The sequence below is a fragment of the Talpa occidentalis genome, unplaced genomic scaffold (assembly GCF_014898055.3).
Source record: "Talpa occidentalis isolate TD23 unplaced genomic scaffold, MPIMG_talOcc4v2.1 talOcc4.5, whole genome shotgun sequence".
NCBI lineage: Eukaryota > Metazoa > Chordata > Mammalia > Eulipotyphla > Talpidae > Talpa > Talpa occidentalis.
The window spans coordinates 31,119,451-31,136,230 of NW_023604861.1; positions in this window are offsets into that span (position 1 = coordinate 31,119,451).

A 16,780-nucleotide genomic window follows, 5' to 3' on the forward strand; every position below is an offset into this window, starting at 1 on the left:
TGAATTTATCACAATATCAAGGAATCTATTATGATTACCATTTGTTTTCTTTTTTATATCTTCCTCCCTCTGTTACTCAGCCTTTTTGTATTAAATCAATTACCAGCCACCAGTTCTTCCTCTAGCCCAGGTTATGTGATACAGAAGAGTACTCACTCTATTCTTATCATCCTCAGGAGCAAACATTCAGATGGGATTGCCTTCCCCAGTGACCCATAAAATGTTGCTTCCATTATTATCTCTATGTGGGCATTTGAATCTGAGGTATGCCATTTTCTTTCTGTTTTATTCACAAGCACATTTCAAAATGCCAATCAAAATCACTGGAAAACGGCTCCTATTTGGGGTGAAAATTATGGTCCCTGACAGTATTTTGAATTTTTGGTCATGCTCCTCAGTGATATATCTTTATGTCTCTTTAGTCAGAATGACAATTGGTTGAACTAGTGTTTTTAGCAAATGAATTCAGATTGTGTTCTGAAATGCATATTTTAAGGACTGTATTATATAATTGCTGTGCATGCGATATATCCCTGGTGTCTTACTTAAAGCAGCATGTAATGCTTTAAATGCTACTCAGTTTTCACTATTTGTTTCCATATTGATATTTGGTTTTATAAATTGTCTAAAACAAGATCTTGACATATAAGTTATCGATAAAGTATGTATTTTTCCCTCTTGTATCAAGTATAATATTCCAATTATTGAGCTATAAAAATGGAATTAGAATTGCTTGTGCATCTAAGATCCAAGTTCTTTTAAAGGGAAGAAACACAGGATATAGGATTTGAGTGTCTAACTCTAATTAAAAAAAACCAAAAAACAACTCTTCTGATTTGTCCCCTTGGTGAAGTCTTTTGACACTGTGGTGGTTTTCTCTTGGGCAAAAGTAGCTAAAACCACACTTATGGCTACAGTGTCTAGCACTGAGCCAGCATGCATAAGTCAGCGCTAGTTTCTTTGTTTCCTTTCATCTCCCTCTACACCTCTCAACATAATTGTGCATATCTTATGGAATTATATACAAACTATAGTGCTTTATTCTTTCTGGTGCTATACAAATTTTAAAAACTTCATTCAATCCAAACTTTTACATTAAGTAACTTATTATACCCATCAGAGACACAGAATTAATTTTCAATTTACCAGGATAGGTTTTAAAGGGTATTCCATTAATTTTGCTAAATGAAAAGCAAATAGCTTTTCCTTTCTGGTATAGAAGAGGTTTTTGCTTTTAGCTTTCAACTTTTGTTATAATATTTGAATGGTTTTAATGTTTGTAGTTATTCTGTTTACATTTTGATATTTTATCTTAAGTAAAGTGACCAAATCAAACTACACTTTTGAGATATACTGAATAAAATACGTAATCACTCCCAGATAAAATCATTTTTACTTTAGGAATGGTCTAATTTTTTAAAGATTTATTTATTTATGCATACAAAAGCTGGGGTATAGGTCAGAGATGTGGGGGGTGAGAGGACTCACCAGAGACGGAGTGGGGAACAGAACAGGCAGAATAGCTGATATACATTGCTGAGGGGAGCAGTAGGAGAGACAGGAGATGTCTGCCCCACCATGTTTGTTGCTCCCTGGCTGGCGGGGATCGAACTAGTGCTGCAGAGGCTGCGGATTGCCTCACAGTGCGGTGCTTAACCCTTTGTGCCACCAGGGAGGCCCAGGAATGTCTAATTTTACTAACTCTTTTTCAGATAAGGAGATTAAGGTATAGAATTATCAAGTAGGGGATGGGGTGCTTCATGCAGAGTAAAGTTGTCAGGGGAATTTTCATCAAGATTATTCTGCTAATGATCACCTGATCTAGGTCCAGAGTCTAGCCTGTTGGGAGTGAGTACAGTGCTTTTTCTCTCAGCCAGTACTTCACAGGTGACAGACATAAAATCATAGAATTCTTTGAAAGTCAAAAGAAAAGAAAATCAAAACAAAGTATGGCGGCCATGTTTTTAGTCAATTGATTGAGTAAAACTCCACAATTCATATGTTATATGTGTTTAGGGCTTTTGAAATGTCCACTAAAATTGATTATTAGAGGCACATTTAGAAATTAAGCGAGACTAATGAATTTTGTTACCTATCTCACAATTCTGTATCTAACATCTGGTCACCTTGGGGTTAATCATTATTTAAGACATAACAAGATAAACACACATTTTATGCAAATGATAACTACTAGGAAACTTTTGTGGCCAGAACATTAGCATACATTTTATAAAAGTTTGCCCTAGAGAGCAGAGCTCTGAAGACTGCAGCTACAGTTTTTTCTATTAAAACAGAAACCCCTTACAGATACCAGAGAGATCTCTTAGAAACAGCACATTTTAGGATATACCTCATTAAAGTGAAAAATATTTGAAATGATGTGATTGAAAATAATTGTAATGAATTTGCAAATATGATTTATTGAAATAATTTGGATTGATAACATTATTAACCTTCAGGTATACAGCATCATAATTCAATACTATATCACAATCACCGCCAAAAAGTCTCGTTTCCTTTCACTACTATGCACATGACTCCTTTAACCAATTTCAACTGTAGATATTATTGCTATCAAAATAAATAATTTCCAAAGTCAGGTCATCAGGAGATGACCCCTCCCAGTGCACATTTGGCTTAAGTAAGCTCCCCTAGGAGGTAGAGACCACACCACACCAACATCTCCCCACTGGCGTGTGCAAGCTTATTTTTTTCTTCAGAAGAAGAAATGGAAATGACATGATAGACTCACTATTCCTGTAGGGGCCACAGAAGGAACATGGAAAAAATATTATGGGGAGACTTGAAACACAAGATAAAGGTAGAGTTCAGAATGAGGGACTTTCATTAAGCAGAATAGTATGGGAAATTATAGGAAATGTAACAAGGACATGGCGATCTGGAAAATGGTGAGTAAGACAGTTTTATCACTTATTTGACAAGAGAAGGTAGAAGTTAAAGAAGTTGTCCGCAGTTTCCTAGATAGTAACTGACTTAGCTTAGACTAAAACTTATTTTCCTAACATCTTGGTTATATTGCTTGGGTCATTTCACACTCTACAATGTTCTGCTGAAACTTTGCATCAAATCGTCTGTATACAACATTAAGAAAACTTAGTAGGCATGATTTAGTTAACTACTTTAATTAGCATTATTTTTCAAAGATGAATCTTCTCTGTAGGCTTTCTGTTCTTTTTTTCTATTTACTTATTCAGTTATCTTTAGTTTGAGTGCTGTGAGTTTTAAACTGTTATTTACTTATTTATTCTGCACATATGTATGTAGGCAGGTAGGTAGGTAAATAAAAACACAATATTTTAACAAAATTTTATTTTTTAGCATACACAGATTATATATATATATATATATATATATATAAAATATCATCCTTCATTTTTGTACAATATATAATTTTCCATGAAATTCCCACCACCAATTCACCCATGCAACATCACCATAGTCCCTTATAGTCTTCCCACCCCTGTCCTGATCCTTCTCCCTCTTCCCCTACAGAATGACTCTGGAGGGTCTAGGGTTGCCTGTCGATTTTGATTTTTACTTTTTTATAATTATTTTTTTTCCTGATCCCTTATTTGGTTCCTCTACATTCCTTCTATAAGTGAAAACGTTTTAACACAATTTTAAATGTACAAAACAGCATTGTTAACTATATATATTGCTGTACAGCAGATCTCTAAAAAGTTTTCTTCTTGTATAATTAAAATTTTGTGTTGATTAAAGAGTGATTGCTTACTCCCCCCGCTTCCCCACCATTCCAGTCCCTGACAACCACCATTGTACTCTCACTCTCTTTCTGTAGGTGCAACTATTTTAGATACCGCAATATAAGTGAAGTCCAATAGCATTTGTTCCAAGAATGACATATTTCTCTTACCGTGATGTCCTCAAGATTCATCCATGTTGTGTAATATGACAAGATTTTGATCCTTTCAAGGATGACTATTTCTCTATAGTACGAATATTCCTCGTGTAATTTATGCATTCATCTGTCGATGAATGGTTGTCTATCCTTAGCTTTTATGGATAATACTGGAATGATCACAGTGGTGCAAATATCTCTGAGATTCTGTTTGAGGTTTATTTGCATACTCAAAATTGGGATTACTGAATACTGTGGTAGCTCTATTTTCAATTTTTTGAAGATCATCCAGACTCTTTTGGTAACAATTGCATTGTTTTACATTCTCACCAACGTGTACAAAGATTTAATTTCTCCACATCCTCACCAAAACTTCCTACTTTCTTATTTCTTTTTTTTTTTTTTACAGTTGCCATCATAAGTGGTGTGTGGGGATATTTTACTCTGGTTTTTATTTGCATTTCCCTGGTGATTAGTCATCTTAAGTATCTTTTATGCACCCATTAACTGTGCTTGTCTTCTCTGAAGAAATGTCTATTTAAGTACATTGCCAATATGTTTAATCAGGCTATTCAGGGTTTTTTGTTTTTGTTTTCTTTTTTGCTATTGAGTTGTAGTTTTTTTATATATTTTTGATACTAATCTCTTATCAGGTACATGGTTTGAAATTATTTTCTCCCATTCTGTGCTTTGCCTTTCACTGTGTTTATTGCTTGTTTTGTCCCACTAAAGTTTTGTTGATCATTCCACTTTTCTAATTTTTGTTTTTGTTGCCTATGCTAATGGTGTCATATTCAAGAACAAATGGACAAAACCAATGCTATGTGTTCTTCAAGGAGTTTTGTATCAGATCCTGTAAACCTTTATTCATTTGAATTGATTTTTCGGTATTTAACTCTTTGCATGCAGGTTTTTAAAAATATTTTGCATGTTAAATAATAATGTATTTGGGATTTACAAATAAGTAAAATATACAGTGCTTTTACAAGGATTTTCCTCAGCATATTACCCAATCAAAGCAAATAGGATGATGTTCAAAGAGACCACAAAATGTCTGCAATGTATTTTATAAGAGTTCACATTCTTTAATAGAATTGCTTTTATGATGAAAAATCTATAAATAAGGATAAGGAAGTCAGGATTTAATTGAAGTAAGTGTGAAGCATAGTTTGGGAATTTAGTTAGCACTATGTTAGTGTGTAGACAAATTGTAATGTAGCTGCCAGAAGTTCAGTATTAATAGAATCATAGTATCTAAAATGAGATGTTGATAACTCACCAGTTCTTTAATTCCTAAATACCACATATTAAAAAAGACATAGACAAACTAGAATTTGTGCAGCAGATAATGAGAAGGGAAAAATAAATCATGTCATAATATATTTGACCTAGAAACTGAGGGTTTTACTCTGGGAAAAAGAAAAATCAGGAAAATATAATATCTTAGGTTTAACTACTAGAAAAATTATTGTAATGGGAAAGAGTTGGATTTCTGTTTCAAAATATCAAGGCATTGAATCAGAACTACTTAGTAAAAATTACATAGAAACTGCATTTACATATAACAGGATACTTTTTTCTAGGAAAATAGATTAACGAAATTAATGACAAAAGGGAAAGCTTTTGCATGCTACTTTATAGCATGTTGTTCAGATTGTGGTCATTTCTGTACTAAGTCATCAAATTCGTTCATAGTTGTTTGTATTAGGGGTATGCTAATTGCCAATTAATTACTACTTAGTCGATCACATTGATTGTGTGGCAACTTGAACCAGCCATTTAGCTGAAGGAAGTATCTTCAACAGAAGCCTTGTGTTCTGGTCATTTATAATATCTTCAACTGTGCTGTGTCAATAATTTTATATAGTTCTATCATGCTAATAAAAAAACTTTTTAATACTAGGATTAAAAGTTCTTATGGTAGACTTCTCTACTACAACACATAAATGTCAAAAAGTTCTGAATATAAGTTCTGAATTTCCTGACTAGATTTAAAATATTTCTCTTTTTTCTCCTAATCCTAATAAGAACAGCATTCAAACATCTTTGTTACTGCTTAATCACCTGGCAACATAGGTTTTTCTGGCCTAAAGCAAAAGTTTCAATTTTTTTTAATTAATTTATTTGATTCAAGAGCACTTTTTATTTTTCAACTTTTGTGTTTTTTGCCTTTTACATTGGTGTTAATGAGTCTGGCTGCAATGCAGGTACTTAGAGCACCATCTACAGATGAAAAGTTAAAATTAGCATAAAAAATAAGAAAGTAAGGACCAAGAAGTAGTGTAACAGGGAGATGACTTTGCAATTTACAATTAGTGTGCAAATTATATTTTCAAATGATCAGCTGGAAGAAAGTCACACATTCCTAATTGAAAGCAAATACTTGTTTAATGTTGATTCTCTGCATGACTTTTCCAAAAATACATTGATTGAACAGCTTCAGACTATAATTTGCATTCCATGCAAATAATTAAGATAATGAATAGATTACTGTGTATTTAATCATATTCATAAAAACCTCTTACGTTGAGTAGATATATTAAAAAATCTTCTAAATACCATTCATATAAACATAAAAATACAGAGCAATCAAAATTGGCATGAAGGATCTCTTCCCTTAAGCTCAAACTAATTTGTTCATTATCTCCCTCCCTCCCTCCTTCTCTCCCTCCCTCCTTCTCTCCCTCCCTCCTTTCCAACCCTCCCCGCCACACCACACACTATTTCTTTGTAAAAGAAATCAGAAGAATATTCTAGGTATATGAACGTAACAGTGCTTTGTTTCTTAGAAGTGGTAGATGATGAAAGGGTTGCAATAGTTTAAGAAGTTTAGTGTAATTTCCTTGATCCACAATGAATCAGTAATATAGGGATTGTCCTTCTGATTTATGTCATAGTGTAGGAGTAGACCCTATTTTCCCAAACAGCTCATTAACATAATGAATATTATTGTGAAAGAACAACTATAATGTTACAGATTCTAGTGATCAAAGCAAAATAAGACCTCTCAAATTCTGATATTTCAATTTCATTGTCTCTAGAAAAAGCTTTTGTTTCCACAAAATTGTTAAGGTCTTAATAGGTATTTTTTAGGGACATAGGTGATAGTGTGAGCTGACTTCCTTTTACCAACTTAAATAGTGTGTCTATTTTGGCTGTTATTTTACCTGATGTCTTATATGTTGTACCTCTAATTATGTTGTTATACCAGCCCTAGAAAAAGCCCTAAGATGTTACACCAGCCCTAGAAAAAGCCATAAAATGCACAACATGCTTCTATTTCATAAATACAAAAATTAAATTATTGAAATAAAAACATCTAATTCAAACCTAGATGTTTCTGACTTTGAAGAAAGTTTCTTTCAATTTTCAGTTCTGCCTCTGCTGTGGTAAGATCAGACTCTTATTGAGTATAAAAATAAGCTGACTCAAAAGGTATTCAAGACATAAATTGGGAGTCAGAAATGACACAGATCAAAACCCAGAGATCACTTCCATCATCAAAATAATTTTGAAAAACTGCTATAACTTTTTAAAATATACTTTACTTATCTATAAAATGGGGATAATAATTATAGCTAAATCAGATTTTTATTTTTATCAGCTGTGTCAGAAATCTGTATTTAGCATGATTCCTGGGACTAGAAAAAATTTAATATAATTTAAACTATTGTGGGAAACAAAGCAGAGCAGAGGGACTTAATTGTCTAGGTGCAGTAAACTAGTGATCAGTTTGGTGAACATGATTCATTTGATTGCATGATAATTAATTTAAAAAGGGGAAAAGGCAATTCAAAAAAGGAAGAGACTTGAGACCATCCATATTTATTCACTGTTTTCACTGATTTAAAATATGGGTTTCAGAGTAGAGAAGCAAATTTTTATAAACTCCACAACTGGCTAATGATGCATGTTTTTATTTGACATACCACCAAATATTTATTTCCACCATACTCTTCTTTTTAGCCTAGGCATTGAAGTGCAAACATAAAAAAAAAAAAAAATCTTTTTAAGTCCAGAATAAATTCTTGACTTTTTATTAAAGTAAAAAATTTACTGCCATTTTGAGCTATCATTTTTCCAACCTGACACAGCAGTCTAGACAACCATATATGTTCCACTACCACAGTCACTAAATGGCCCAGAATCCACATAACAATTGTCCAAGGATTTTTATATTCCATAAGTAGATTTGCCCTTCCTGGTTTATTGATGCTTTCCTAAGTATGTGGATCACATAGATAGCAGAGTGGACTCCTTATACACCCAGAAACACATGTAAATTTTTATACACAATTTTATTCTAATAATTGCATATTTGTATGTTTGATTTGTAGCCTTGGAGCAAATTTCTATAATATCTATATTTAGTCTGAAAAACTTCCATAATTACTAAATAAATGACATAAAAAAATGATGAAGAGATAAACTAAGTTCAGAGTTAGAAATTTCAGTTTGATTGTTTCTTAGCAAGAATATTATTGGCTATGTCATTAAACACATGGGTGATGTTAATGTATGAAAGGAGGCACCAGAGAGACATTGTTTTAAATTCCTGATTTCTCACTTTTGAAGCTTATAATTTTGTGTCAGTCATTAACATATCTGAAATTTGGCCTTTGCAATTGTGAGATAAATCTAATTTAAATCATTGATGTTGAAATAGATCAAATGCAATATTAGATTTGAAGATACTTGTTGTTTATAGCCTGAAACTGTATATTTATTATTTAAATCCTTTAATTCTTCTATACTTTAGCTGTTAAGCACTTAACAACAACAAGAAAAGACGAAGAATAATGGAGAAAAGGATAGTCAATATAGATAGTCAATAATGTGAAAAGGATAGTCAATATAGATCCACAATTTCACCTTAAAGCTCTCTTTCACCATATAAAAAAATGAGGTCTTAGTAGCAGTAAAAGTGTGTATATGTGTGTGTGTGTGTGTGTGTAAGAGGGAGGTCTGGCATACAAATCCTTAGAGAAAGGGTTTTAAATTAGAATTTCGGGCAATTAGGCACAATATCAGACAAGGTCAAATTTTTCTTTGTTAATTGCAAAATTAAAAGACCTCAAGCAGAGTATTCCTTAGAGGTTATAATAATGAATAAGCTGAAACTCTAGTTGTTTATCATTTTGATTTAACTATCACTATAGAATATGAAAAAGAGGAAAGCTGACAGGAAAGAAATGATCTGCTATGCATCTTCCTATCTCCCTAATGCATATAGAGAGAAAAAGATGATTTACCTTTCCTTGTAAAATGCAGTTAAAGAAATCTTAGCAGTTATCTTGAGAATTCCATAAACTTTTTCTCCCAGTAATTTGCAATTAATAGAACTCTCTGAGAGTTAAAATATAAAACTAGTGAGCTATAAATGTTCCTGTGGTGGAAATTTAGAAAATGGAGAATCACAATCACACATGTTTGTTGTACCTACTGAATAATTGTCTAAGGATGAAAGTGTTTTGTCCAAACAGTGGATCCTTCTGGTTCCAAATTATCTCTAACATGGAGAAATTGACATCAAGCTGGATAATGCAGTTGGAAATGAAATCTTAATTCCTTTCAAGAAAGGCAATATAGCATGTTGCATAAAAACATTGATTTCTAACCTCATTACTTGAATTCAAATTCTGGCTCCTCTAATTTTCCAGCTGTTTTACTAGGAATCACTTAACCTCTCTGACTTTTAGATTTCTCACCTATGAAATGAGGTTACCAATAATAGCTTGCTCATAGGTTTACTAGGATTGAATTAGATAACACAGGTATTGCATTTAAAACAGTGCTTTAGAGGTAAAAGTGCTTACATTTCAGGTATCATTTGACTTCTTTGTAAAATTTCTAAAGTTAAAGGCTGGCTTAGTCATATAATAGTCTTCCAGTCCTGATGTCAGTCATTTTTTCTCATTCTAAAAGAAATATTCCTCTTTTTTGAGTTTAGCTAGCTTGAATACAACCCTACAGACAGATTCACACTCTAGGGCCAACTGCTGGCAAAGCAGGTTTCTTAGCCTTTAAACTAAGGCCCAAATTTAGACTGTGTTGAACTGAACAAGGTAATGCAGTATTCTGGGATACTAGCCAGGATTCTCTGAAGTTCCCCTTTACTTCAAATGTAAGTTTTCTTTGAACTACATTAGGTCACCCGAGTTCCTCTCACAATCACCTAGTTAGAGAGAAATCGGAAATAGACTCTTAAGTCAGTTTTCTTCCTGTTGACATGGAGAACGTCTAGAAATAACTGCTTTGGAATCAGATGAGAACATGACAAATACTCAATTCCAAACTAATAACACAATTTTTTTCTTTTCTTGTGCAGGTTTCCACCTTTGCTTTCTCTCTGTGTTAGAGTACATACTTGCTTTTAAATTCTTTCTGTGACTTTAAAAATTTTAGCAAGCAGGGCAGTCAAAAAATTAATCTGAATCTATAACTTAAGTATTAAAAATGTTACAATTAGAAAAATTTCCTTTAATTTAATGACTCCAAAATTGACAGCAAATAACCATTTTATTGAGTTTCCTTATCAGAAACTGACTTTATTATTACTCTATCTGATAATTTATTATTAATTTGCTGATGCATCATTTCCTGATATTAAAATATTTATTGACATAATTGCATCAAACACAAGGAAAAATATATTTACATATGCAGTTTTTTACTGCTTAATAACAGTTGCACTAAACTTCTTAAAATCACTAAAAAGTAGTTAAGGTCTTAGAATTTAGCAGGTATCCTTCAAAATTTGGAAAATTGTATTAAAAATATGTTGTATATTTTCTCTTTACATTTTTTGTGTATTATCCTTTCCTTCTATTTGTTTTAAGATAGTTATAAGGACTTTCATTTTATTAATTATATTGATGTCACTATATAGTTAAAACTAACAAGATAGATATAGTTCTAAACATTTATGGCAAAAAAATAGTAATTTTTATCCCAGAATTACTTCAAAGCCTTCTACAAGGAAATTATACCATTCATACATAATATTTATAGATTGAACTCATGTCAAATCTTTTTTCAGTGAGTTAGAAAATACATGAATCATTAACTATAAAAATAATCTGAATTAAACTATCATCAAGGAAATAGAAATCAAGAACACAATGAGATACTACTTTATAACTGTGAGAATGGCCTATAGAAAAAGACCAGAAACACTAAGTGCTGACAAGGAAATGTAAATATGTGCACTCTACACTGCTGGTGGGAATGCAGATTTGCCAAGCCTTTATATAAAGTAGTATAGAGATATCGATATCTCAAAAATTAAATATGGATCTGCCATATGACAAAATAAGCCACTCCTAGACATCTAATAAAAAAATACTAATTTAAAAGGTGACTTGCACTCCTATGTTTATTACAACTCCATTTATAATAGCTAAGTGATGGGAAAAAAACTTAGTGCCTAAAACAGTTGACTGGGGTCAACAAGATTGCTATACATATATAAAACAATAAAATATTACTCAGTAGTCAAAAAAGATAAACTCATGCCATTCGTGGCAACATGGATGGTGCTGGAAGTGATAATGTGAAGTGAAATCAGTGAAATGGAGAATGATAAATACTGGATGGTAACATAATTGGTGGAATATAGAGAAACAAAACAATGGGGCAGAGAAAGATAAGGTAAAAAGTAACCCTTGAAAGTTGATTATGGAGGACCAAGGGGGTGAGGGAGGTATAAGAACAAACAGAGAAGGGAGTGCAGTTAACTATGGATAATTTGTAGTAGGTGCACTATAGTGGTGATACCTGAGAGGTGGGATCGTAATGTTACCTCAATTAAAAAAATAGATTTATAAAAAGTTTTCTTTGTTAAGTGAATACATAAATAGAAATTGTTACTATCTTGACTTATGGTAAACCATAAAAAGGTATTAATATATTGGCATGAAATAGCAAAAAATTAGCATATTTTTCTGCCAATAGTTCATATCATATTTGATAAAGTATTTTTATTATATAGTATTTGTAAATATCTACAATTTGTAATTCTAATTTAACATATGTTCATTCAATAGTTATGAAAAACCTTAGGCTAATTTTGTACATGTCTCGTGATCTTTCATTGTAGAAAATGATTACTTTGACCAATATTTGAAAAGGGTGGAAAGTATCAAGATAAACTGAACACTGTGGAGATTATTTCATTTTGTAATGAATAGTAACTTTAGCCAAAAATTGTAAAGAATAGTGATGAACAAGTAGATAAGTCCCCTCCTCACATGAAACTCATTTCAGTTAATGATGATTTTGCTTCTGAGACTATTCACTTTCTATGGAGATAAATTTAGGCTATCTTCAGACTCAAATGAGTTTTAGTGGATTAGTCTAGTCTTTAAGATGTGAAAGCTTGTAAAATCATGAAAAAAGATTAGGCACTTGCAAGTTATTAGAAAAGATAGATTTTAAGTAAATCACTATAAACTTATAAATATATGTATTTTAAAACACACAGATATGATGCAAAAATTAATGAATGTAATTAAGAGGTGTAAGATGTGCTTTATCTAATAATCAACTTTAGGATTCTAAGGACCAAATGAAACAAAGATGATAAATCAAATTTGTTTTTTGACCTCCCTATGGATTAGAGAAGTGGTATGTAGGAAAGATATCAGTATGCAAGTAGAGTAAATCTCATTAGTTTGCCATCTGCCATGGTGAATAGATACTAAAATGTAGCCATTGTGAAGTTCATTGAGTGCTAACTTATAATTAAAAATCACACATATAGTTAAAGCTAAAACTTCAAGAATAAAAAACAGCTTCCAAATAATAACAATGATTCTACGTCCCTTTAAAAAGATGAGATGAGGGAAATATATATTATATACTCGAAAATGCACACGCACATCACATACAAACACACAGAGAAACATAATTATAAATGTTTATAAATTAATCATAGCATGATCAGTCTCTGTTATGAATTAAAAATATTTCAACAGTTTTAGAGAACACAGTCTAATATGTTCATCAGGTCTAAGAAATTAAATATAGAGAAAATAAAGCAAGTATTGTTAACAATCTTTATTCTGATAGTTTCATTTAGCACTAATCGTATATTTAGAAATGAATTCCATGGTCAAATTAATCACACATCTAGTGGGTTTCTTTCAAGAATATAGTTAGGTAAGAATGTATTCGAAATACTTCCTTTATTTCATTTTTGCATTTTAACAATTTAATATATGCATATGTTTGTATTTTCAATAGGGCTTAAGGGAAGTCCTAAAGAGCTTGCATAAATCAAAAATTTATTTTTTTATCTGAATCTTCTCAAATAGGATTTGAATTTAAGTGGAGTATACCTAAATTGCAAACTTAATTATTACACTTACTTTTTATAAATATAAAAACGGCTTGCATCAGTCTATTTCTCTTCTATTTCTATATACTAGGAAACTCTTCTATTTCTATATACTAGGAATCAACAATGTAGAAATGAAGTTAGTAAAAATAATTCCATTTATAAAATCATCAAAATTAATAAAATACAAATAAGTTGAATAGAAGAAGCACAAAGCTTATATATAGAACTTTGTAAAAGATTACTGAAAACAATTGGAGAAGAACTAAACTGATAACAGATTCAGATGGATGCCCACTAGAATTTTTCAGAAATTGATTAAGTTGAGCCTGAAATTCACATATGGACATAGAATAACTAAATCAATCCTGAAAAAGGACAAAATTGGAGGACTCCCATTTTCTAATTTCAAACAAATTCATAGTAAACCAGAAGAGTATGTACTGTCACAGAGGTAGACATATAGATCAGTGGGAAAGAATTGTAAGATTGCTGAGTAATATTCCATTGTGTATATGTGTCACATCTTCTTGATCCAGTCATCTATTTTTGGGCATTTGGGTTGTTTCCATATCTTAGCTATTGTAAATAGTGCTGCTATAAACATAGGCATGCAGGTGCCCTTTGGAATTATGCAGTTTGCAGCAACATGGATGGAGCTAGAAGGGATTATGCTCAGCTAAATAAGTCAGAAAAGAAAAAGAAAAATACCGGATGGTCTCACTCATAGCAGGAATTTAGAAAACCTAAATAAGAGACCAGGAAAAAGACTAATCAATACAAAGTAATAATCAAAATCAACGAGCAACTATAAACCAGAGACACACTATGGGGGGGTGGGGGGAGAAGGAGGGAGGGGTGGTGAGAGGAAGAACTAGAATCAAAATGGGGGGGTGCAATTGTATGGGGAATATAACCAAAATGAAAATGCATACATTGTGCAAAGATGAAAAATGATGTAAGAATTATATAAAATAAAATATTAAAAAAAAAAAAAGAACTGAAAGATTAGCCCTCATGTCTGCGGTCAAATGATTGTGTGTGTAGTTGTGTGTGTATGTTAACAGCATTTCACTGTAGTCAACTGATTTTTTGAAGAGTGCTGTGTTTAATGGGGAGATGAAAGTCTACTTAACAAATGATGCTGGGAAACTGAATATGTACTGAAAAAATATGAAATTGCAAACTTCGCTCACACTATACATAATTAACTCAAAATGTCTATGATCATGAATGTAAGAGCTAATATTGGACAATCTCTAAGCAAAATTATAGTAGTTAGAGTCATTATATATGACATAAAAGCATAAGTGACAAAGCAAAATATATTAAATGATATTCCTCAGAATTAAAACAATTCTTTGAAGGATGCAATCAGAAAATGAAAAGTATCTCCAAAAAAAGTGAAAATGTTTTTAAACCATGTGTCTGATGAGGATAAGCAACTTACATAGAGAATATATACTTTTTTTTTCAATTCAACAATTAAAAGGCAAATAGTCCACTTTAAAAATCAACACAGACTAAGTATCATTTAAACAAAGATACACAAATGGTCAACAAATACATGAAAAGATATCCAACATAATTAACCATCTTGGAAATGCAAATCAGAAAGATAATTTGAAACACTTCACATCCATCAGGATGACAATGACATAATGACATAAAAAAATGATGATAGCAACTATTGCTCAGGATGTGGAGAAATTATATATATATATATATATATATAACTAATGAAAATTTGAAATTGTACAGTGACTTAAAAACACTCTGGCAGTTCTTAAACATTGTGGTGCTTATATGATGAATAAATTTCATACCAACATATATAGACAAGAAAAATGGAAAGCTACATTTGCTTAAATATTTATACATAAAAATCCATAGCAGCATTATTCATGGGAGTAAAAAAAAAAAAATAGAAACACTCCCAAAGGCCATCAAACAATGAATGAAAAAAACCAAAATATAGTCTCTTCATGTATTTTGGTAAATATTTTGCTAATTGAAAGAATCAAGGAATTAACAATCAAATACTGAATGATCTCTTGACATGAAAATGTCCAAAAATATATAAGGACACAAAATAGATTAGTGGTGTCAAAAGCTAGGAAAATGGAGTTGGAATGGAGAGCAATTGCTAAGAGTTACAAGGTTTCTTTTGAGGGTGATGGAAGTGTTCTGATATTGTGATAGTTACACAATTCTAAATATACTTAAATCTATTGAATTTACAAACGTTGAGTTGTACAGTTTAAGTGATATGGTGTATGAATTACATATAATTGCATCATATCTAAACACTTTTTCAATAAGCATATTAAGAATCACTTGAGGAATTTTCACTTTGAATATATATTTACAGTACATATTTCATTCTAAGATTTTCATTTCTGAATTTTAGTCCCTTGCAAATATAAAGTTGTAAAATTTTGTAGTTTATTTTTTTTTTAAAACACCAAAGGTATAGTCTTCAAAATTTAGTCCTAATTATTATATTATCATTTGGATATATATTAATTATTAAGGGTTAAGAATATAGTCCTTAGTGGTTCACCACATTGATAAAAGAGAGTTGATTTTTTTAATTTGCATGGATGTAAATGAATAGATGTTATATATAATTGTGATTCTAAAGTAATAATTATATACTCACCATGAAATTTGAATTTTAATGAGTCTATAGAAAAGATATTCAAGAAAATTATTACCCCACATTTTGTTAACCATAGAGCAATTTGAAAATATACTTAAGGTTATGTACCACTAAGAAAGAAAAAGAAATGCTAATTAAGTGACACATGCCATTGGTGGCAAATCTCAAGCTCATTTCAGAAAATATTAAAAATTAAAAATTGCTAAAAATCTAATATTTTGAAACTTTTCTACAACTTTTCTATTTCTCGTAGTCATTAAATTATGATTTTTTTAACACAACTATATTCCTTAAAGATAAGAAAGCAACAAAACATATCTAAAATAATCATGCTTTGGAGGAAATTTAAAGAAGTAAAGAAATCTGTAAATCAGAAAGGAGTAGAGGATAAATCTTTATAGAATATAATAGGACATTATGGGGTGGGATGTGGTTGGATAGAATAAGATGTGCAGGCTTGAACTAGGGTAGGTAGGGTTGAAGCTGGTAGTTTATTATAGAAAAGAGTAGAGTAGAAAAGAATGTGAGGTACAATTTTTAGGACATTATTTAAAAAAGTATAAGACACAAAAAAACAGAATGGTACCTTGTTCATGGATCAGAAGAATTAACAGTGCTAAAATGGTCATGTTATCTAAAACAATATACAGATTTGATGCAATCCCTATCAAAGTTTCAATAGCATTCTTTAAAGAAAGAGAATGAACATTACTGATATTTATATGGAAACACAAAAACCCTGAATAGCCAAAGTAATTCTTTTTTTAGAAAGATTTATTTTTATTTTCATTTTTATACAAGAACTGGGGTACAGGCCAGAGGCATAGAAGGGTGAGAGAATTCACCAGAGACAGAGTGGGGAGCAGAACAGGCAGACGAACCGAAATACACTGCTAAGGGG